This window comes from Camelus ferus, chromosome 34, assembly GCF_009834535.1.
Source record: "Camelus ferus isolate YT-003-E chromosome 34, BCGSAC_Cfer_1.0, whole genome shotgun sequence".
NCBI lineage: Eukaryota > Metazoa > Chordata > Mammalia > Artiodactyla > Camelidae > Camelus > Camelus ferus.
Genome location: NC_045729.1, coordinates 14375488 through 14393122, shown reverse-complemented (window position 1 = coordinate 14393122; position 17635 = coordinate 14375488). Strand labels below are relative to the sequence as shown.

General features: G+C 48.8%; 1 protein-coding gene and 2 long non-coding RNA genes across 5 annotated transcripts in view; 2 read left to right on the top strand and 1 right to left on the bottom strand.

Moving 5' to 3' along the window:
• ETV6 (ETS variant transcription factor 6) overlaps positions 1-17635 on the top strand; it is a 222635-nt gene that overhangs the window by 48789 nt on the left and 156211 nt on the right. The gene's annotated exons all lie outside the window — the stretch shown is intronic.
• Positions 1514-16838, top strand: LOC116661327. The gene is made up of 4 exons (XR_004317204.1): positions 1514-2081; positions 4276-4285; positions 7149-7154; positions 16828-16838. It is a non-coding gene; the product is annotated as an uncharacterized LOC116661327 (long non-coding RNA).
• On the bottom strand, positions 4571-8225 carry LOC116661326. The gene is made up of 3 exons (XR_004317203.1): positions 7011-8225; positions 5929-6138; positions 4571-5725 (listed from the first exon to the last, which is right to left on the bottom strand). It is a non-coding gene; the product is annotated as an uncharacterized LOC116661326 (long non-coding RNA).

Genomic DNA, 17635 nt, shown 5'->3' with positions numbered 1-17635 from the left:
TCTCCTCCTGTAGGTGTTTTTTTGTTTGTTTTTTGTGTGTTTTTTTTTGGTATATATATATTTTTTATTGAAATATAGTCAGTTTACGATGTGTCAGTTTCTAGTGTACAGCATAATGCTTCATTCATTCTTGAACATACATATATTGGTTTTTTAAACACCTTTATTATGGTGTGCTTCCTCTACAGGAAACTACACATATTTCAGACGTACAATTTGATGAATTTTGATAGATGTACACACCCATGAAACCACCACCACAAACAAGATAGCTAACATTTCCGTCACTCCCCAAGAGGTGCAGATTTCAAATTTCCTAATTTATCCCTTCCCACCCCAACAAGTGGGATCTAGTTAAACTTAAAAGCATTGTGCACAGCTAAGGATACCATCAACAAAACGAAAAGACAACGTACAGGATGGGAGAAAATATTTGCAAACGACGGACCAACAAGGGACTAATTTCCAAAATATACAAACAACTCATACAGCTTAATATAAAAAAACAAAACAAAACAAACAAGCAACCCAATCAAAAAATGGGCAGGAGACCTAAATAGACATTTCTCCAAAGAAGACATCCGGATGGCCAACGGGAACATGAAAATATCCCCCTGGAGGTTTTCTCTCAACTCCTGCTTGCATCCTTCTTAATAACAGTTACAACTTGCAGACCAGGAAGACGTGGGCTGTGTTTCTTTTGTTCTTTAGTGTTTTTGTAGCATCAGGTGCATTGTTGACACAGAGTAGTGGCTGAATGAGTGAACTAGTGAGGGTGCCAAGGGGAGAGGATGCTGCAGTCAGTGGACAGTGGTCTCCTGGAAGGGATGCTCGCCTGGGGTTAAAGAATTAGAGAGGGGTTGACAGTGGGAGGAAGAGGGAAGGAGGCTGAATTCACAAGGCCTTTTCTCCTGCTGTGGCCGGTGCGTTAGGTAAGAATGTGCTAAAAATGGGAGATGTACAGTGTCATAAAAATAGGAGACAACATGGGCTGGTGCCCAGACACACTAGCTCTGGGAAGCAGTTCATGCTGACGAGCCACTGGGTAAAGTTTAATTTTTTCTAAAACAGCCAAGGGCTCTCTAAAAATCTCGTCTTCCTGGTGTGTAAGTCATCTGGGAATTGTGTGTGTGCATGTGCGGGGGGGTGTAGCATCTGACTCCTGTATTCATGTTCTCTGCCCTGGCCTTCAGATGTTTTCGGAACGGCTCTAGATTAGATTATCTGCTTTGGGAAAGTGGAGCAATTTTGCGGCAAACTGCCTCTGTGCTTTGGACTGTGCAGCTCTCATTGTCCTCAGTAGCCAAAAAAAAAAAATCTTGATTTAGTCTGGTCTGGTCTGTTGTAGTCTGACTTAAGGACAAGAAGTCCTGGACCTTAAGATGCTTCACTTAAAACATTTATGTATTAACAAAAGGACAAAACAAAATAAAATGAAACAAAGAGAGGGGAAAAAAATCACCTCTTCCAAAACAAACAAGATAGTTCCACCCACGCTCAAGTAATTCACCTTACAGGCCGCCCGGTGCTGGTGGGGCTTTTTAGGGAGGTGTTTTGGAACCACTGGGTTCCCTATGAGAAGAGTCTTCCGAGGGGAAAGTTAGAGGGTCACAGAGACAATTCTAAGCCCCGTCAGCCCACCATACCCTTGCCCCCTGTGTGGTCAGCAGTCATTTCAGCTGCCTGTGTTTAACTGCTTGTAATATCCACAGAGGCACAGAGAAATGGCCACGAGAGCCTTGAGCCTGTGAGCTTCTCCAGAATCATTTCGAGGGACTTCTTATGGCAGTGGGGCTTCCACTGTTTGGAGCCATCCCTGAGCTCCTGAGGTTTTACGCATCGTGGGAGGGCCTCGGGCTTCGGTGGCTGGGAGGCCCCTGCAGGACCATCCTGGGACGGGGATGATGCGGTGCAGTGTTCCTTCTGCTGGTAATAACAGCGTCTTTCATTTGTAAAGCAGCTTCTGAAATATTTGCTTTTGTTACTGCGTTCCATCCTGATCATGGTCGTGTGAGAAAAGCAGGGTGGCGTTCTTACTGTCCTTGTCCCCAGGCGGAGAAGCTGAGGCACTGGGAGGTGAAGTCGCCTGGTTTGGGACAGGGCAGAGCAGGGACCGGACTCTAAGCCTTTTCGCGGTGAAAGCAGATGCCGGGCAAGATGGTCTGTTGTGAAGCTGTCCCGCGGAAGAATAAAGCAAGAGTGCTGATGCAGTGAACGTTAGCTTTTAGAGGCTCATGAATATTCATCTTTCCTCATTAGGGAAATAATGAATCAGTGTACTCTGAGCCTTGGTGGGTGGAGGGGGGCCTCCTCACCTTCTAGGCTGCCCCGGCCCCATCTGGACGGGCACTGCTCTCTGATGGCCTGAAATGTAAGTGCCGGAGAGACAGTGGGGCTAACTGGGGAGCTGCGTGCCAGCCGGCCAGGCAGGAGAGTGAGTCTCAGGTGGACTGAGCCCGGGGAGTGGAGAGTGTGGGAGAGGCCCTTGCAAGGCTTGCTTCCGGATCCCAGCCGCCCTTCCAGGCCCAGGCCGCTGAGGCCCGGCTGGTTCCGGGACAGCTGCGCCCGGGGCTGGATCTGTTTGCTTTCTGACCCGGTGCACATGTTACCTTTCGAGTTCTATCAGTGGAATCGGGGGTGCAATCTGGACTCTGCTGGACGGGGAACCTGCACGTTGGTTTCTCTTGTTTGGGAAGCCCTCTGCTCTACAACGGACGTTTTGTACAGTCAGGTGGAAGTCTCCGCCAAGGGCCCAACTCCTGTGTATTTAAAAAGGAAGACAAACCTGTATTTTGTAGAAAGGGCCTATTGTTCCCCGGGAGTGCCGGTGGCCAACTTCTCCGGCTCCTTTGGCTGACTCTGAAGAAGGAACTGAAGTCAGAATGCTAATCAGCGGCTTGCATAGACATCAACAATCAAACCTCAGGGAGCTCATCGGAGAGTAAACAGAAAGGCTCCATTTCAGATTCCAGGAGAAGAGAAGTAGTGACAGCGAGGCCTGAGATGGAGGCAAGTGTGCGGGCGAGGAGAACAGAAGTGCCCCCTCCCTGCTTTCAGGAGGGCGGTCTGAAACCTGAGAGAGAAATCCCGAGGTGTGGGCCTCTTCTGTGTTCTCAGGGTGGCCATGGCGGGCGGCCTCGCGCTCTTTGAGGCAGTCTCCTGGGGTCAGAGCTGGTGCGTCCCTGTGGGAATCACACCCTCTCTGAACTGCAGGATGTCCCCGCGTGAGCCGGATACAGACTTTTTGACTCTAGTTTGTGCAATGATCCATTTTCACGCCTTGACTTGTCCCCTCTAGTTCTAGGCAATGTTGAGAATCTTGTCATCTCAAAGGAGGATTTTCTTCTAACTGTGAGCAACCGGGGGATTCTTGGAACTGATGTGGGTTCCCCGTGGTGGGTCCAGGAAGTGGTCTCAGCTTGGGTTAGCCCCCAAGGGTGCTCTTTCTCTTCATGTAAGGAGAGAATTCTTTTCCCCTCAATGACTGCCCTCTGGCTTCTTTCATGGGGATGGATGGATTCTAATCTGGACCTGTCCTGGGTTCAGTGCCAGTTTATACAAACTTTTAAGTCGTAGACGTGGCAGGCAGCCAGAACGATCTCTCCTAGAGTACGTCGTGTGGAAGGAGCACTGGCCGTGGAGTGGGGGGACCTGGTTCTGGGCTTACCCTGCCAGTGACCCAATGTGTCACCAGCCTGGTTGCATCACTTCACAGGGCCAGATTCACCTGTTACTTGAGGCCGGACTGGGCCGTGGCTATAGGAATTTTATTCTCCGCTTTCTCTCCTTCTGTGTTACAGTATATGAGGGGACCCTGCAACAGGATCCACGTCTGAGCTCTTTGAAGGCTGTCCACGCCCCTCTCAGCAGCTGTATTTGTGACTCTCCCAGCCTGATCCCCTGGAGTTTGGCAAGTTGAGAAGTCAGCTCCGTCTAGCTCTGTCGTGAGCAAACCCCAAAATCTCTGCTTCCACTCCAGGTTAATTTTTGGTTCCAGTGGGAGAGACGGCTCACCACCACACATGGCCTTGGTCTCCTTTAACCAAAACTGGAAGAAGTCAGAGCTGGGATTCATGGGACAGATGGGAGCAGCTTAAGTTCAAGGGGGAGGGGTCCTGATGTGAAGAATGAACCACGTGTGGACTAGGGAACTAAAAGACAGAAAGCACTCCTCACTGTTGGCTCTCTGGGGGGTCCTTGTTGTCTTCCTAGCTACTGACTGGTCTAGGCAGGAAGCCTGCCGAAAGATTGGGAATTTGCTTGGGGACTTGGCAGAAGCATCGTGGTGCCACACTGTGGGTTTCTTAAGGACACTTGGGGCTGAGGAGCCACCTCCCTGGGAAGGGTGCTCACAACCTGGACATCTCAGATGATCCAGGCTCCCACCTGTCTCGTGTGCATCCCCTTCCATGAGCCTCGCTTTGCTACCTTTAGTCACCCGGGTACCATCTGTAGTACACCCCAAAATGGGATGGGCGTGGTTTCATGCTCTGCACGTAAAAATCGTACATGTGACCCTGCCCGGCTTCTGATCCTCAAGCCAGCTCTCAGGGCCGTTCACGCCTCCCGTTCTGCCAAGCCCCAGCGGCACTCAGGCAGCACTGCTGCTCCGCTGGTTTATTTGTGTGACTCTTGCCCCCGCCCACCTTGTTTTTCAGCCTTCAGTGAGTTTTTATGGAGTTACTCAGACATTCAGCCAGACTCTGGGGGGAATAGAAAGGTGTTGTAAGAAACTGCCCCAGAACTTCAGGGACTTAAAAGCCATTTGAGAAGGAAAGAGCTACTAAGCACATGAAAAGTCATCTGGAGAATCAGCCTGTGGACGGAGGAGACAGAACAGTCAGAAGGCGGGAGTTCTGTTCAGGAGGGCTTGGCAGGCTGGACTGAGGCGGCGGTCTCGCTACATGGCCTGAGAGCTTGGTTTTCCTTCCTTTATTTTATATGTAGTACTTGATACATACACGAGAAGATATGTGAGTTACAAAGCATAATGATAGAATGACTCCCTGCCTTCCCACCCCAGTGGGAACCATCTTCGCCACCATCTTGAATCTGGTGGGTTTTATTCCCTTGTCCCCTAACCTTTTTTTTTTTTTTAACCTTTTTTTAAGTCTTGGTCAAATTCACATGTTTTCATTGGAGAGCTCTTAATTTCCTGTAAAATGGAATCTCTGAAGGCAACAAGGGCCTATGTGATGGTTAATTTTGTGTGTCAGCTGGGCTGGGCCACAGCGCCCAGATGTGTGGTCAGACATTATTCCGGATGTTTCTGTAAGGGTGGGATGAGATTAACATTGAAATCGGTAGACTTGGAGTAAAGCAGATTGTCCTTGAGAATGTGGGTGGGCCTCCTCCAATCAGTTGAAGGCTTGAATAGAACAAAAGAGACCAACCTCCCCCAAGCAAGAGGGAATGCAGCAGACAGCCTTCGAACTTGAACTCTAGCATCAGCCCCTGCCTGGGTCTGCAGCCCTCCCTGCAGTTTTTGGTTGTGCCAACCTCTGTGAATGTGTGAACCAGTTCATGAAAATGAATGTCTTCCTATGTATACACGCACATGCCATGGGTTTTTGTTTCTCTGCAAAGGCCTAAGACAGCACATCACGCTTCCCCACATGCCACGTAGGTAGCCGTACAGAGTGGATGTGCCGAGTCCTCTGACGTCAGGAGATCAGCAGTGTATTAGTCACATGCTGGGAAAGCATTTGGCCGATTCTGGCCGAGGCTGGAGAAGAGAAACCCGGGTTTTCAGTAGAAGCAAAGTGTACTCCAGCTCTCTTTGGAGTACACTTTTCTCCTTTCTCATCCTCTGCCCGCTTCCAAAGTCCAGTGGCTTTCTCTGCTCGCTCAGCCACCCTGTCCTACCCTCCTCCACCCCTCCCCCACCCGTCCCCAGCATGCCTGCACAGTAACACCACCCGTCTGTACCTTCTGTATGGAACCTTGTTCTGCTTGTCACCAGAGAAGGCATTTATGTTCTCCGAGCCCATCTCCTCGTCTGGCCCAGGCCTGGGGGCAGTGGTCAGTCTGTGTTTATTATGTGTTGCCACGTGCGGAGACTGATGGAGGTGCCTGTCTGCCTGTTGGGCCGTTACGCTCCCAGCAGCAGTCCCGGGTGGGGCTGCTCTTATGCTCACCCTGCAGTTCGAAAGGGGCAAGAAAGTCCTGGAAGTGGGATTTGGATCCAAGCAGCCTGACCTCAGCAGCCCCGCTCCTAACACTGTCTAAACATGTCAACTGCGAAGTGGGCTGACAGCTGTTGTCGAGATACACTGACGGCCTAGGCGCCCGGGCTCTACGAGTTGCTGGCTTGGGCCTTTGAGGAGCTGATCCAGGCTGATGAGGTCAGTGGTCAGCATGGATTGCCCTTCCTGGTTCTTTGACAGGAACCTTCCGGTGGCCACAATTCCGGAGCCCCCAGGAGAAGTTCTGTTGGGGCTTTTAGGATGGTTAGGGGCGGGTGGGGTCTTGAGCCTCCCCTCAGTTCACACCAAGAAAGCCACTCCTACTTTGTGTTTAAACAGGTCCTAAGATTACAGGTCTGCCTGTTGAGACTAGGTGACCCACACCTGACTCAGGTGAGGATGCCCTCACCTGGAAGGCCAGAGGCCTCGGCCAAGCGTGGCAAATCCTTGGCATCTCCTCTCCCTCCCAGGAGCACGGCCGATGTCACTAATAATCACAGCACTCTTAGGATGACCACCGCTAACTGACGGAGTTGGCCAAGTAGTGTGAAAGTTTTGTGCATTCTTCTGGAGAGCTGGGTGTCCCCAGAGAGTGGAGCCCAGCCTCAATCTTGCCTCTCCTTTCTCTTTTCCCACCTGTGTTCCCCCGGGTTTTCCACCCTGACTCCATGACTCCACCTCTTATTCTTTACCTTTTTTTAAAAAAATGGACTGGGGGTTGAACCCAGGACCTCATGCGTGCTGAGCATGCGCTCTGCCACTGAGCTGTACCCTCCCCCTACCTGTTATTCTTGTTTCTTCAGTGTCTTTAACTCTCTTTCCTACCTGGTAAGAAGTAAAAAGGTCTGATACAACTCAGTTTCCAAAACTGCTTCTCAGGGCGTGAGTTCCATCTTTTCATGGAGACTAATTCTGTTTTGGGCGGACGGCAGTTTTGGGGGGACGGCAGTGCCTTGAGAGAAGCAGGGAGTCCTCGGAGTGCCTCTCCCCGTGAGGTTAGTTTTCTCCAATCCAGTTGCAGACAGAGCAGGAGTTACTTCACTTAAGTGTAGAAATATCCTTTTAAAACTATTTCCCTTCTTTTGTCTTCATATATCCTGGTTCTCTCCCTCCCGGACTCTCAGAGACAGCCGTGTGCAGAGATACAGTTTCTGCCTCCGAATTCCTTTCTGGAAGGAAAGAGAATGTTCCTGCATGCCATTGTTTTCCGCGGGAGATCCGTGCAGCTCCTGCGACTTTACAAACATTTCTTCCTAAAGCATTTTCGAAACATCAGTCATACAAGGTAACAATGGTTTCTGGGCCCTTTTAGGGGCACGTTCTTAATTACTCAAAAATGAGTTTAAAAAAAATAGAGGAATACTCAAGCGAAGTCGTGATTTATATGTCATTTCCTTGTTTTCTTCAACATCATTATTTTTGAACCAGTATTTTGATCAACATTTTTTGAGGAAGAATTGTGTGGTATTTCCCAACCATCCCTCTTCCCCGCCCCCCAACCCCCACCCCGTGGGTGGAATTGCATCACTGAATCACTTTTCTCTATTTTTTTTCTGCTTTCTGTCTCCTGTTTTGTCAAGGCTCCAGCAAACTCCAGCCCTTTTTTGGTGTTTTTCAGCCCTGAAATTTTAACGTGGCTACTGTGATCATGTTAATTTCCTATCATTATTTTCTAACCCATCGAGGCAGCCTCATAAAAACAAAGCACTTTGTTTAATCCTCAGATGGAAGTTTGAGCCCCAGTAAATACAGACTCTCCTGACTCACTTTTTAGCAACCCCAGAAGCCAGAAGGACAGTGATCTTATCAACCATAGGCTAAATGAAGTGCTTGCCTTTTTTCTTTTATTCATTTTCTTTTTTTTTTTTGCCTTTGCCTTATTCCCCGGGGCATCTACCCAATCTGTTTTAAAGGATAAAAATGCTATTAAAAACATTCCATGTGTGGTGGGAGTTTTAGCGTTGTAACCTGGCCTGAGACTGAAGGTGAAATGCCACCCAGGTGGCCTGTGCGGAGGAAAGGATTGGACCCCAGTCTCAGTTCCATCGCTTCCTAGAAAACGTGACCTCGGGAAACTTCTCAGAGCTGGGTCACCTCATCCAGGTGGGGATTGTATTACTGGTTGTGCCATCTGTATCAGTCAGGGTTCTCCAGTAGGATGTGTGTGTAAGTATGGGGAGGGGAGAGAGAGAGAGTGTGCATGTGTGTGTGTGTTAAGGAATTGGCGCATGCAGTGGTAGAGCCTGGCAAGTCCAAAATCTCTAGGGTCAGACCCAGATAAGAGTTGATGCTGCAGCTTGAGTCCGAAGGCAACATGGAGGCAGAATTCCCTCTTCCTGTAGGACCTCTGTCTGTTTTTAATGAAGGGCTTCAACTGATTGGATGTGACCCACCCATATTATAGGGATAATCTGCTTTACTCAAAGTCCACTGATTTACGTGTTAATTTCACCTAAAACATTAGCAACATCTAGACCAGTATTTGACCAACCAGCTGGGTTCCATGGCCCAGCCACGTTGACACAGAAAATTAACCCTCATGCCATCTCTCCGGGCTTACATGAGCATCAGTTGTGAACAGTCAGAAGCTGAAGGCACATACGGAGGAGGCAACCGTCCTCCTGTGTTTCTCTCTGCTTCCTTTACCTCCTTAATTTTTCTTCTCTCCCTTCACTTGTGCCTTTTTCCTCCTGCTTCTGACATTATGCCTGCTTTTACCACCCACCCTGCCCATGCTGGGGGACAGGGGAAGGGAGAGAAAAGGAGAGCAGCCCAGTGAGTGATTAGTTCATTGTGGAACTAAAAAGAACAGATTGTGAAGTCAAACTGGAGTTAATCTCGCCCTTTGATGATCATGGGCTGGTGACTATGCCTCTCTGAGCCTTTGGTCACTTGTTTCTAAAATGGGGATAATATTTATTGGGTATAGTTCTTGTGATGGTTAAATGACCTAACAGATCCATGTGCATTTCCCTTGCTTTCAATTATTTGCCCATCTCAGAGTGTTTTGGTTTTTTGTTTTTGTTTTTTAGATTATTACTCATTTTGAATTCCTTCAAGCCTTGTATGCCTAGACTTCCCATTAAGCTAAGGGTAACCATTTTAATTTTACAATGATTATAAGCCATTGTTTCAATGAAGTCTCCCTGTGAATGTTCTCATAGGTTAGTCTCCTTGGCTATTTCTCAAACGTGCCAGCCACACTCTGACCTCAGGGCCTTTGCACATGCTGTTTCTGCTACCTGTAGCTCTTCCCTCAGACAGCTGTTTATTCTTGCCTGTCTTTCAGGTATCTGCTCAAATGTCACCTCCTCAGAAGTGTGTCTCCTGACCACCTGATATAAAATAATACACTCTTTCACTTTCGGTTGTACTTACGTTGCTTTTTCCCCTTCTTAGTATTATAGATGAAATAAATACTTATTTTCTGTCCGCACTTCACTAGTGGTTCTCAACCTTGGATGTTCATTATAATCACCATGGGAGCTTTTTACAAGCCTAATGCCATGCTGTACTCCAGAACAATTAAATCAAAAGCTCTGGGGAAGAGGCCCAGGCATCAGTATTTTATAAAACTTTCCAGGTGATTCCTGCATGCAGCCAAGGTTGAGAACCAGGTCTCCAGCCTGGAACTTTAACTATGGAGCATGGTAGAACTTCTTATAGGGACAAGGTTCCTTGGACACAGTGAGCATTAAAGGTAATAGCAGCTTCTTTGCAAGCAATTCATTGACCGTTATTGCTAAGAAAAAGTAGGAAGCAAAATCCTTCTGGCAGTTTTGGGTATTTCTTTAAGATTTCTGGCAGTGTGGGATGGATGAAGGAAGTGGAATATTAATTTTGGGCAGGTTAAATGGGCCAGCCTTCCATGTTTATTTGTCTACCTCTGAACTGAATAAAAAAGCTGGTGGTTTTTAGGAAAGAAAAAAAATGCTTGGAAGCTTGTTAGAACTGCAGATACTTGGAGGGAGGAGACAGCTCAGTGGTAGAGCGCATGCTTAGCATGCACGAGGTCCTGGATTCAATCCCCAGTACCTCCATTAAATAAATAAACATAATTACCCACATCACCATCACCACCCACCCCCCAAAATGAAAGAAATGTAGGTGTTTGGCCCCACCCCAGACCCCCTGAGTCCAGTATGGCTGTTTGGCAAGATGCCCACATAACTCAGATGACTTGGAAGTTGGAGATGCACTGCACTAGAGTGTAAGCTAGTGGCCTCACTTTGGGACATGCTCAGTGCCAGAACAGTGCCTCACACATAGTAAGCACTCTTTAAATATCTAATGAGTGAATGATGGATTAAAGGTAGAGATAAGAGGAAGAAGGAGGTGATAAGGGAGAGAAAACGGAGAAAGAAGGAAGATGAGGGAAGCAGCCCCGCCCCGCCCTCGTTCCCAGGCACAGGTGTAGCCAGGGCTGCTCTTCCCTGCTCTCTGCTCCCAAGGAAGACTTGACCAGCCTCCTGCTTAACATCTCATGGGCTTGCCTCCTGCTCGCTGGGCTCTCCAAGGTGATCGCTGACTAATCATAGATGTTGTGATAATGAATTGCCTAACTACCCAGCCCTGCTGCTTCTCTTCAAGCATAGATTTGATTAGGAGCCTGCTGAAACCAATTAACTAATTAAGTAATAATTCCGGAAGACTTTATGGACTCCCTGCTATATGCATGGCTTAACATGGCTTAGGAGGCTAAGAACCACAGATGGAAAAGACGCAGCTTACAGTCCAGCAGTAGAGATAGGCATTGAGGGAATGCCTGTAACTGGAGGCAAACGATGGTCAATGCTAGAAGAGACACATAGACGGAATCCTGGAGAAGGTCATGAGTGATTATTTCCGATTGGGAGATCAGAGCAGACTTCCTGGTGGAGGTGACGGGATGTTTGAGTTGGGAAGGTGAGTGGCTGGAACCACAGGGTAAGGGAGGCATGCTCCTGAGATTGGGCTACAGCGAAGGCAGCTCGAAGGCAGTGAAGGTGCTGCAGTGATGGCTGTGGGCGTGGATTGGAAGGAGGAGACCATGGAAGCTTCAGAACCAGTTCAGAGATGATTACAATCCTCTCCGAGTTATATACGCCAAGGCCCTGATCTTGGGCACTGGCAGGAGGATGTAAAATGTAGACATAGTTTTGAGAGGCTCTTCTAATGTGGAAGGTGACGTCTGTCTTTGTTATGTAACGCAAGCCAGGAAGGATTCTTGGAGTGACAAATTGGATAATTTTATGAGCATGTGCTTTGAACACTCTACAGTGTTATACAGGTCATTTCTTTCACTGGCCAAGATAGACTGGATTAAATAGAGTTGAACACCCTTCTTGTCTTAGAGCTGCCAGTCAAGATAGATCCTAGACATTATTTATTTTAAGCGTTTTGTTTGGAAGATTAAGAGGATGAGACCAAGATACAAAATGACCATCAGAGCCCGGACTGGAGCTTACGCTCGCCATTATTGGACATTCACTGAGTGCCAGGCGGTCTGTAGACACGTGGTCTGCTGTATCTCCTTCCTCACAACAATCCTACGAAGTAGGTGATGGCTGTTTTCATTTTATTTATGTTTTCATTTATTTTTAATTGAGGTGTAATTGACATTCTAGTTTTAGGGGTGAAACATAATGATATGATCTATGTGTATATTGCAAAACAGTTGCCATCGTAAGTTTCATGAACTCCATCAGCACACACAATTATAGACTTATCTTCTTTCCTTGTGATAAGAACCTTTAAGATCTACTTTCTTAGCAGCTTTCAAATATACAACACAGTATTGTTAACTACAGTCATCATGCTGTACGTCATCCCCAGGACTTACTTATTTATCTTATAACTGGAAGTTTGTACCTGTTACCACCTTCACACACACACCCCCCACCACCATCCCTGCCTCTGGCAACCACCAATTTGTCCTTTGTACCTATGAGTTAGGGTTTTTTAAGAGCCCACATATAAGTGAGACTGTACAATATTTGTCTTTCTCTGTCTAACTTGTTTCACTTAGTTATTTTCACGTTAAAGATAAGAAAACCGAGACTCTGAAGTTAAGTAACTCACCCAAGGTCGCACAGCTCATAGGTGGCATGCCCGGATTTGGATGTGGGTCTGTCCCCTCCACGTTGTGTTCTTTACTTCCGTGCCCCACTGGCAGCTAAGCCAGCACTGTCTCCCACTCCTGACCATAAGTTGACCTTGTAAAGGAAGGTCAGACACCGTTTTCCTTCTTTTTGGACAAAGTTTTGTTTTCTCTGATATCACTGAGTGTTTATGACAGCTGATTCTCTGACTCTGGTCACAGGTAACCAGTGTGACCTTTGGAAGTACCTAGGGCTTTTGAGTTCCTTAAAAAAATCTGAACTGTAAGAGGGGAGGACGAACCCAAATCAGAATATCTATCCGGTTTCTTTATTGGGTTTCTTCTAATAATAAATATTCAGCAGTTCTTTCTTCACCTAAATAGAGAGCCAGGGAAGAATGGTGACCTTTGAGCTAGCTGTATCAAGCCTGCAATCTGGGTAAAAGGGAGTTGGCTGAGTGCTCTGGGTTTGATACGGAGAAGTTGAAGGAAGCAACATCTTGCTTATTACCCTTGTATTTAAGACCATTTGGACCCAATTAGGTGGAGCTCAGGGCTGTGATCTGGTGACTGGTGCTGATTTATCCCCACCACATGAGTTGGCCTGAACGAATGGGCTCCATCCAGACGGCTTCAGTTTCTGCACCACTGGCGTTTGTCTTAGTGTTTGGTGGAGGCTGGTCCATTTGGGGCTGAAATTGGTGGACATGCGAGGAGTGGCTCTGGTTCCTCTCTTTCGCGCTCTGTCCTGGAAATGCTCTTAAAAGGCTCAGGAAGGCCGACCGTGCAGGCCAGCAGCTCGCCTCCCTTAGGCATCCCCTTCCTCTCCCTGGGTCTCTGAGTAAGGGACCCCGGCAGGAGAGTCACTCTTTGCTCCTCCAGCTCTAAATTCTTATGATTTTTCTTCCATGCAGTGAGGGAAGTGGCCATCTGAGTGGCTGTGTTAGGTTTCGCTTATTTCTTCCCATATGGAGTGATTCAGCGCCATGTTCGTGTCGTCCAGTTCCGAAAGACCTTGGTGGCTTTAAAGCAGTGGTACCCAGTCCAGAAACTGCCCAGCCTCTTAGCCTCTTACAAGTAGGCGCACACTTTTTATCTCTACCATCTAGAGTAATTATGTGGATTTTCATTCCAAAGGTAAAGGGCCAGCATGGTTAGCAGCAAGCTCTCACCTGAGCAGGTATTTCAGAAGGCGGTGCGGGCGCCTCCGGCCTTCGGTGCACACAGGTGAGGGCTTCCCCCTGGGCTTCAGGGAAAACCTTCATTTTGCCGGTCGCTGCTCTTCCTGTCTCATGCATGTCAGTGGTCTCCTGGTCCAGGTCTCCTGCTGCTTCGGTTCCCTCATCGCATCACCTGTTAGGATGCAGAGGCAGTGCTAAGTGACACACAGCCCATAAAACATACCTGCTTCCTGCTGACCTCGTGGTTGTGGAAGAGAGGCGGTGCACGAGGATGAAGGCAGACTGGAGTGACAGGCAGGGGTGCTCTGGAATGTCCCCTTGTGCTAAAGAGAGTAACTGTCCTTTAGAAAGGATCAAGCTGCTTCCTTCCATGGTATAATACTGTAATTGTGTGTGTGTGTGTGTGTTGTGGAGTAAGGAACACCCATCTGTCTCTAGCTGTCGTGTCTAAGAGCGTTACTAGAAGGCTCAACCTCACATACCTGCAGGTGATCACAAGACAGCTCTTGAAGCATCCAAAGAAGCACTGGCTTTGTCTGCTGGCTCCTTTGGAAAAAATTTGGGGAAGTTTTCCCTAGGCCACTTCTTAGAGCATGCACCCTGGGGCACTGCTCCTCTGGTCTGCCATTGTTGATGGTCTCTGGGAAGCTTGTGCCCACCCAGACCCTAGACTGTGAGTGGCCCTCATATCCCCGCCTGCCGCTCTGGTCCTGGCGGTGTCCCAGCCCGGACTCCTGACCGTGTGACCCGTTCTGTAGCTGCCGGAGTCTGGACTTGAAGCCTGGAAGTGGCATTCCCTCGATGCCAGCAGCCCTCATCTCATACAGATTTCTCTTGCGCTGAGGAGAAAGGTATAAACAGACAGAATGCCACCTCTCCAAACGAGCTTCTCTAGAACCCAGGGGCAAAGTCGGGCCTTATAGGAATCAGAGAGTGAGAAGATGAGGGCCATCATTAAAGATCCGAGATGGACTGGGGGAGTCTCCAAAAAACAGTGCTCCAGAGTGAGCTGTGCTGGCGTGCGTATTTGTGGAGCTCTTCCTGGGGCCACTGTCGCTGGTGACGTTGGCCCGTACGGGGCGCCCTGTGCTCCCACCGGTGGGCCGGCCCCTCCTCTGTCTCGGGGGCTCATCCTTCCCTCGCCCGTCGCTGGCAGCCCAGAGCCTCACAGCTCGCTTGCTTGTGCTTGACTTCCCTTGGCACCACCTCCCGGGCGTCCTAGGTGTTTCAAAGTGACTCTTTGACTCGAGTTAAAGTGCTTGGCGGGACTGGCTCTGTAACTTGTGGGGCCCGAGGCAAAAGGAAAATTCAAGGTCCCTCATTCAAAAATCATGAAGAATTCCAGGATGGCCTCAGCAGAGCGTCCCTCTCGGGGTGAGCAGGCTCAGACAAGCGCGGGTCCCCGGGACCTGCACATGGGAAACCAGCCTGGTGCTCAAAGTTGTATTTTGGAATAATCGGGAGTCGCTTTTAGGGCTCCCTGGCTCTCAAGCCCGGTCACTGTGAGGGCCCTTGGCAGAGCCGGCCCCAGTGATTGAGGAGTCGTTCTGACCCCAGCAGCCTGGGGTCTGGGCCCCCCTCTCTCCCAGGCTGGCTGAGGCCGTGCCGAGTGCCTTTGCTTAGTGTCGCATCCTGTCTGTTAGGGCAGCCAGTGTGGTTTCTCTGGCATCTCCAGACTGCAAACAGACCAGATGAAGTCAAGGAGGTGCAAGCGTCCTCAGGGTGGGCCAGGCTGCCGCCCCACCCGTGAACCCACGGGGAGAAGGGGCTGGGGCCAGGGGGCCACGTCCCTGGAGTCTGGGATCTGTTTGCTCCAGCCGGGAGGCTTGCTTCTCAGGCTGGGAGGCCCTGCTGGGCGTCCAGCATCATTCAGATGTTCTTTGGTGAAGAAAATAGGGTCCTCGCCTCAAATTACTTTACTGCCTCTTTGGGCGATGTAATACGTATTAAAAATACCAACAAACTTGAGACCCCTGAGAGCTACAGATCTTCCCGGTCTAGACTGTGAGGGAAACCATTAGTGCTGTGGATACAGAGGGACAGGATTAAGAGATTTTCTTTCCTGAAGGACAAGCTTTTGCTGTGTTTGCTGCACTGAGAGTAAGTCACTCCCCAGGGGCAGCGAGGAAGGACCCGCTAATGCTGAATGAAGCAAGCCCGTTGGAGATTTTTATGGGATGCTGAATAAAGGTGAATTTATCTCTGTGTTTCTCCCAGGGAGAGACTCAAGGTGCTGTGGCTTTCTTGGGGATCCTGAGGCAAAGTCACAGGGAACAGCCTGGCCTGCGAGGCTGGGGGAAGGAGAAAGGCATATTCAGGCACTAAAATCCAGCAAGGGTGGGGCTGGGACGGGATGGGAGCAGACACCAGGGCATGGAATATAGGGATGGAGACTGTGAACAGAGCATGTCCCCTCTTCCCCCTTCTGTCCTCATACTGGGCCCCTTGGCTACTTCCCTCAGTGAAATAGGAAGCGATGGGGTGGTGACACCGAGGGCCTGGCTCCTGCTGCTGCGTGGGCATCCCGGCACACTTGCTGGCCCTGAGTCATCCAGGAAGTGAAGGCGTCTCTTCCGACCTCATCTCCCACCGTGGCCTCAGGCTTCTGCGGTGCAGGAAATGCCGGGTCTCCCACCAGTCTGAAGCTACGAATGAGACTGGCGGCAGTCTGTACGGATTCGGCAGAGGGTGGAAGCTGACTTACTAGAGCTGATAGGAGGGGAGAGAGTAGGTATCCGAAGATATTATGAGGGGGTTTAGAGGATGCTGTTAGCACACTGAGGCACAGCCTTTATCTTTAAAAGTTGCAAAGAGCAATGAGCACCATCATCCCCCAGATCAGCCTTGAGAGCACTGTCCCAGACGCGGTTCTGTGTGGAAGCAAAAAAAAAAAATCTATCAGCGAGGCTGACTTGGTTTTTTGTTTGGGGATTTTGTTTTTGTTTTGTTTTTTTTTTTGATTGAAGTAGAGTGGATTTACAATGTTGTATTAGTTTCAGGTGTACAGCAAAGTGATTCAGTTGTACGTATGTGTATATCTATTTTCCAGATTCTTTTCCATTATAGGTTATTACAAGATACTGAATGTAGTTCCCTGTGCTAGACAGGAGGTGTTTGGGATTAGCAGAGGCTGACTTGTGTAGTGGGAAAAGCACAGGTTTGGGGGCCAGGAAGACAGCTCTGTGTTCAGATCTTAGCTCTGGCATGTACTGACTCTGGGGCTTAAATTCCCAGCCTCAGTTTTTCCCTACAAAAGCAGGATAAAATTTTCTTGCCAGGTTGATTTAGAACTAAGCGGCAATGTGTATAAGATACCATACAGCAGAGAGTCTGGCACCCTAGAATATAGCAGGTGCCTAATTAGGTTTCTTGTTTTTCTCAGAAGAGTGAAGACGCGTGTATTCAGTTAGGTCATAGGAAGTTAGAATGGTGGGAAAAGTTAGCTGTTAAAAATGAAAATGGGCTCTCCAGAGATGTGACCACGTCCCTGAGGTTTTTCACCTGTGATCAGAATTGTCCACGACCATTTTTAAGGGCTGTAATTTAGGGTAAGAAGAGACCATAGGCTACCTCTGTAGAAATTCTAGAATTTTTACGTTGTGCTTCTGTTTACTTGTAGTCAGGGTTAACACTGTGAAGTTAGGCTGGCTTGACTGTGTGTGATAATTAGGGGCAGAGAAGGCATGGAAGATGGGAGCCTGGAGATAATCCCCGTGTCTCATTTTAGCCAATAGCAATTCTTCTCCCACCAAGTCTTCACCGGGACTGCTAACAAGGAGAGGAAAATTGACTGGCTTGAGTTTCTTCACCTCTCATTCTCCCCTGCTTATCCTCCGTGGAGGTGCTAATGAACAGTGAAGTGGCCACAAAGGTGAGCTGCTCAGGGAGGAGAGGCAGAAGGCTTGGCGCCTCCATCCCCCCGGATGGTCGGTTTGAATCATTGAACTAACTCCTGAGAAAGGACCGACAGCCCCTGCAAAGTCAGAAGCTACATTAACACGTTAGAAGCAAAGCTTTCCTTTTCAGGTTCCATTTTCAATCAGTGGTAGATACTTCAGGACACTACTCACTGACGTTGGGGTGCTGTGAAGGAGTTAAACCATCCTCACCCCCTCCTCGCCTCTTCAAGTTGCAGGAGGGAATCAGAGAAGCCGAATCGACTTCTCTGAAAATAATGACTGTGGAGATTG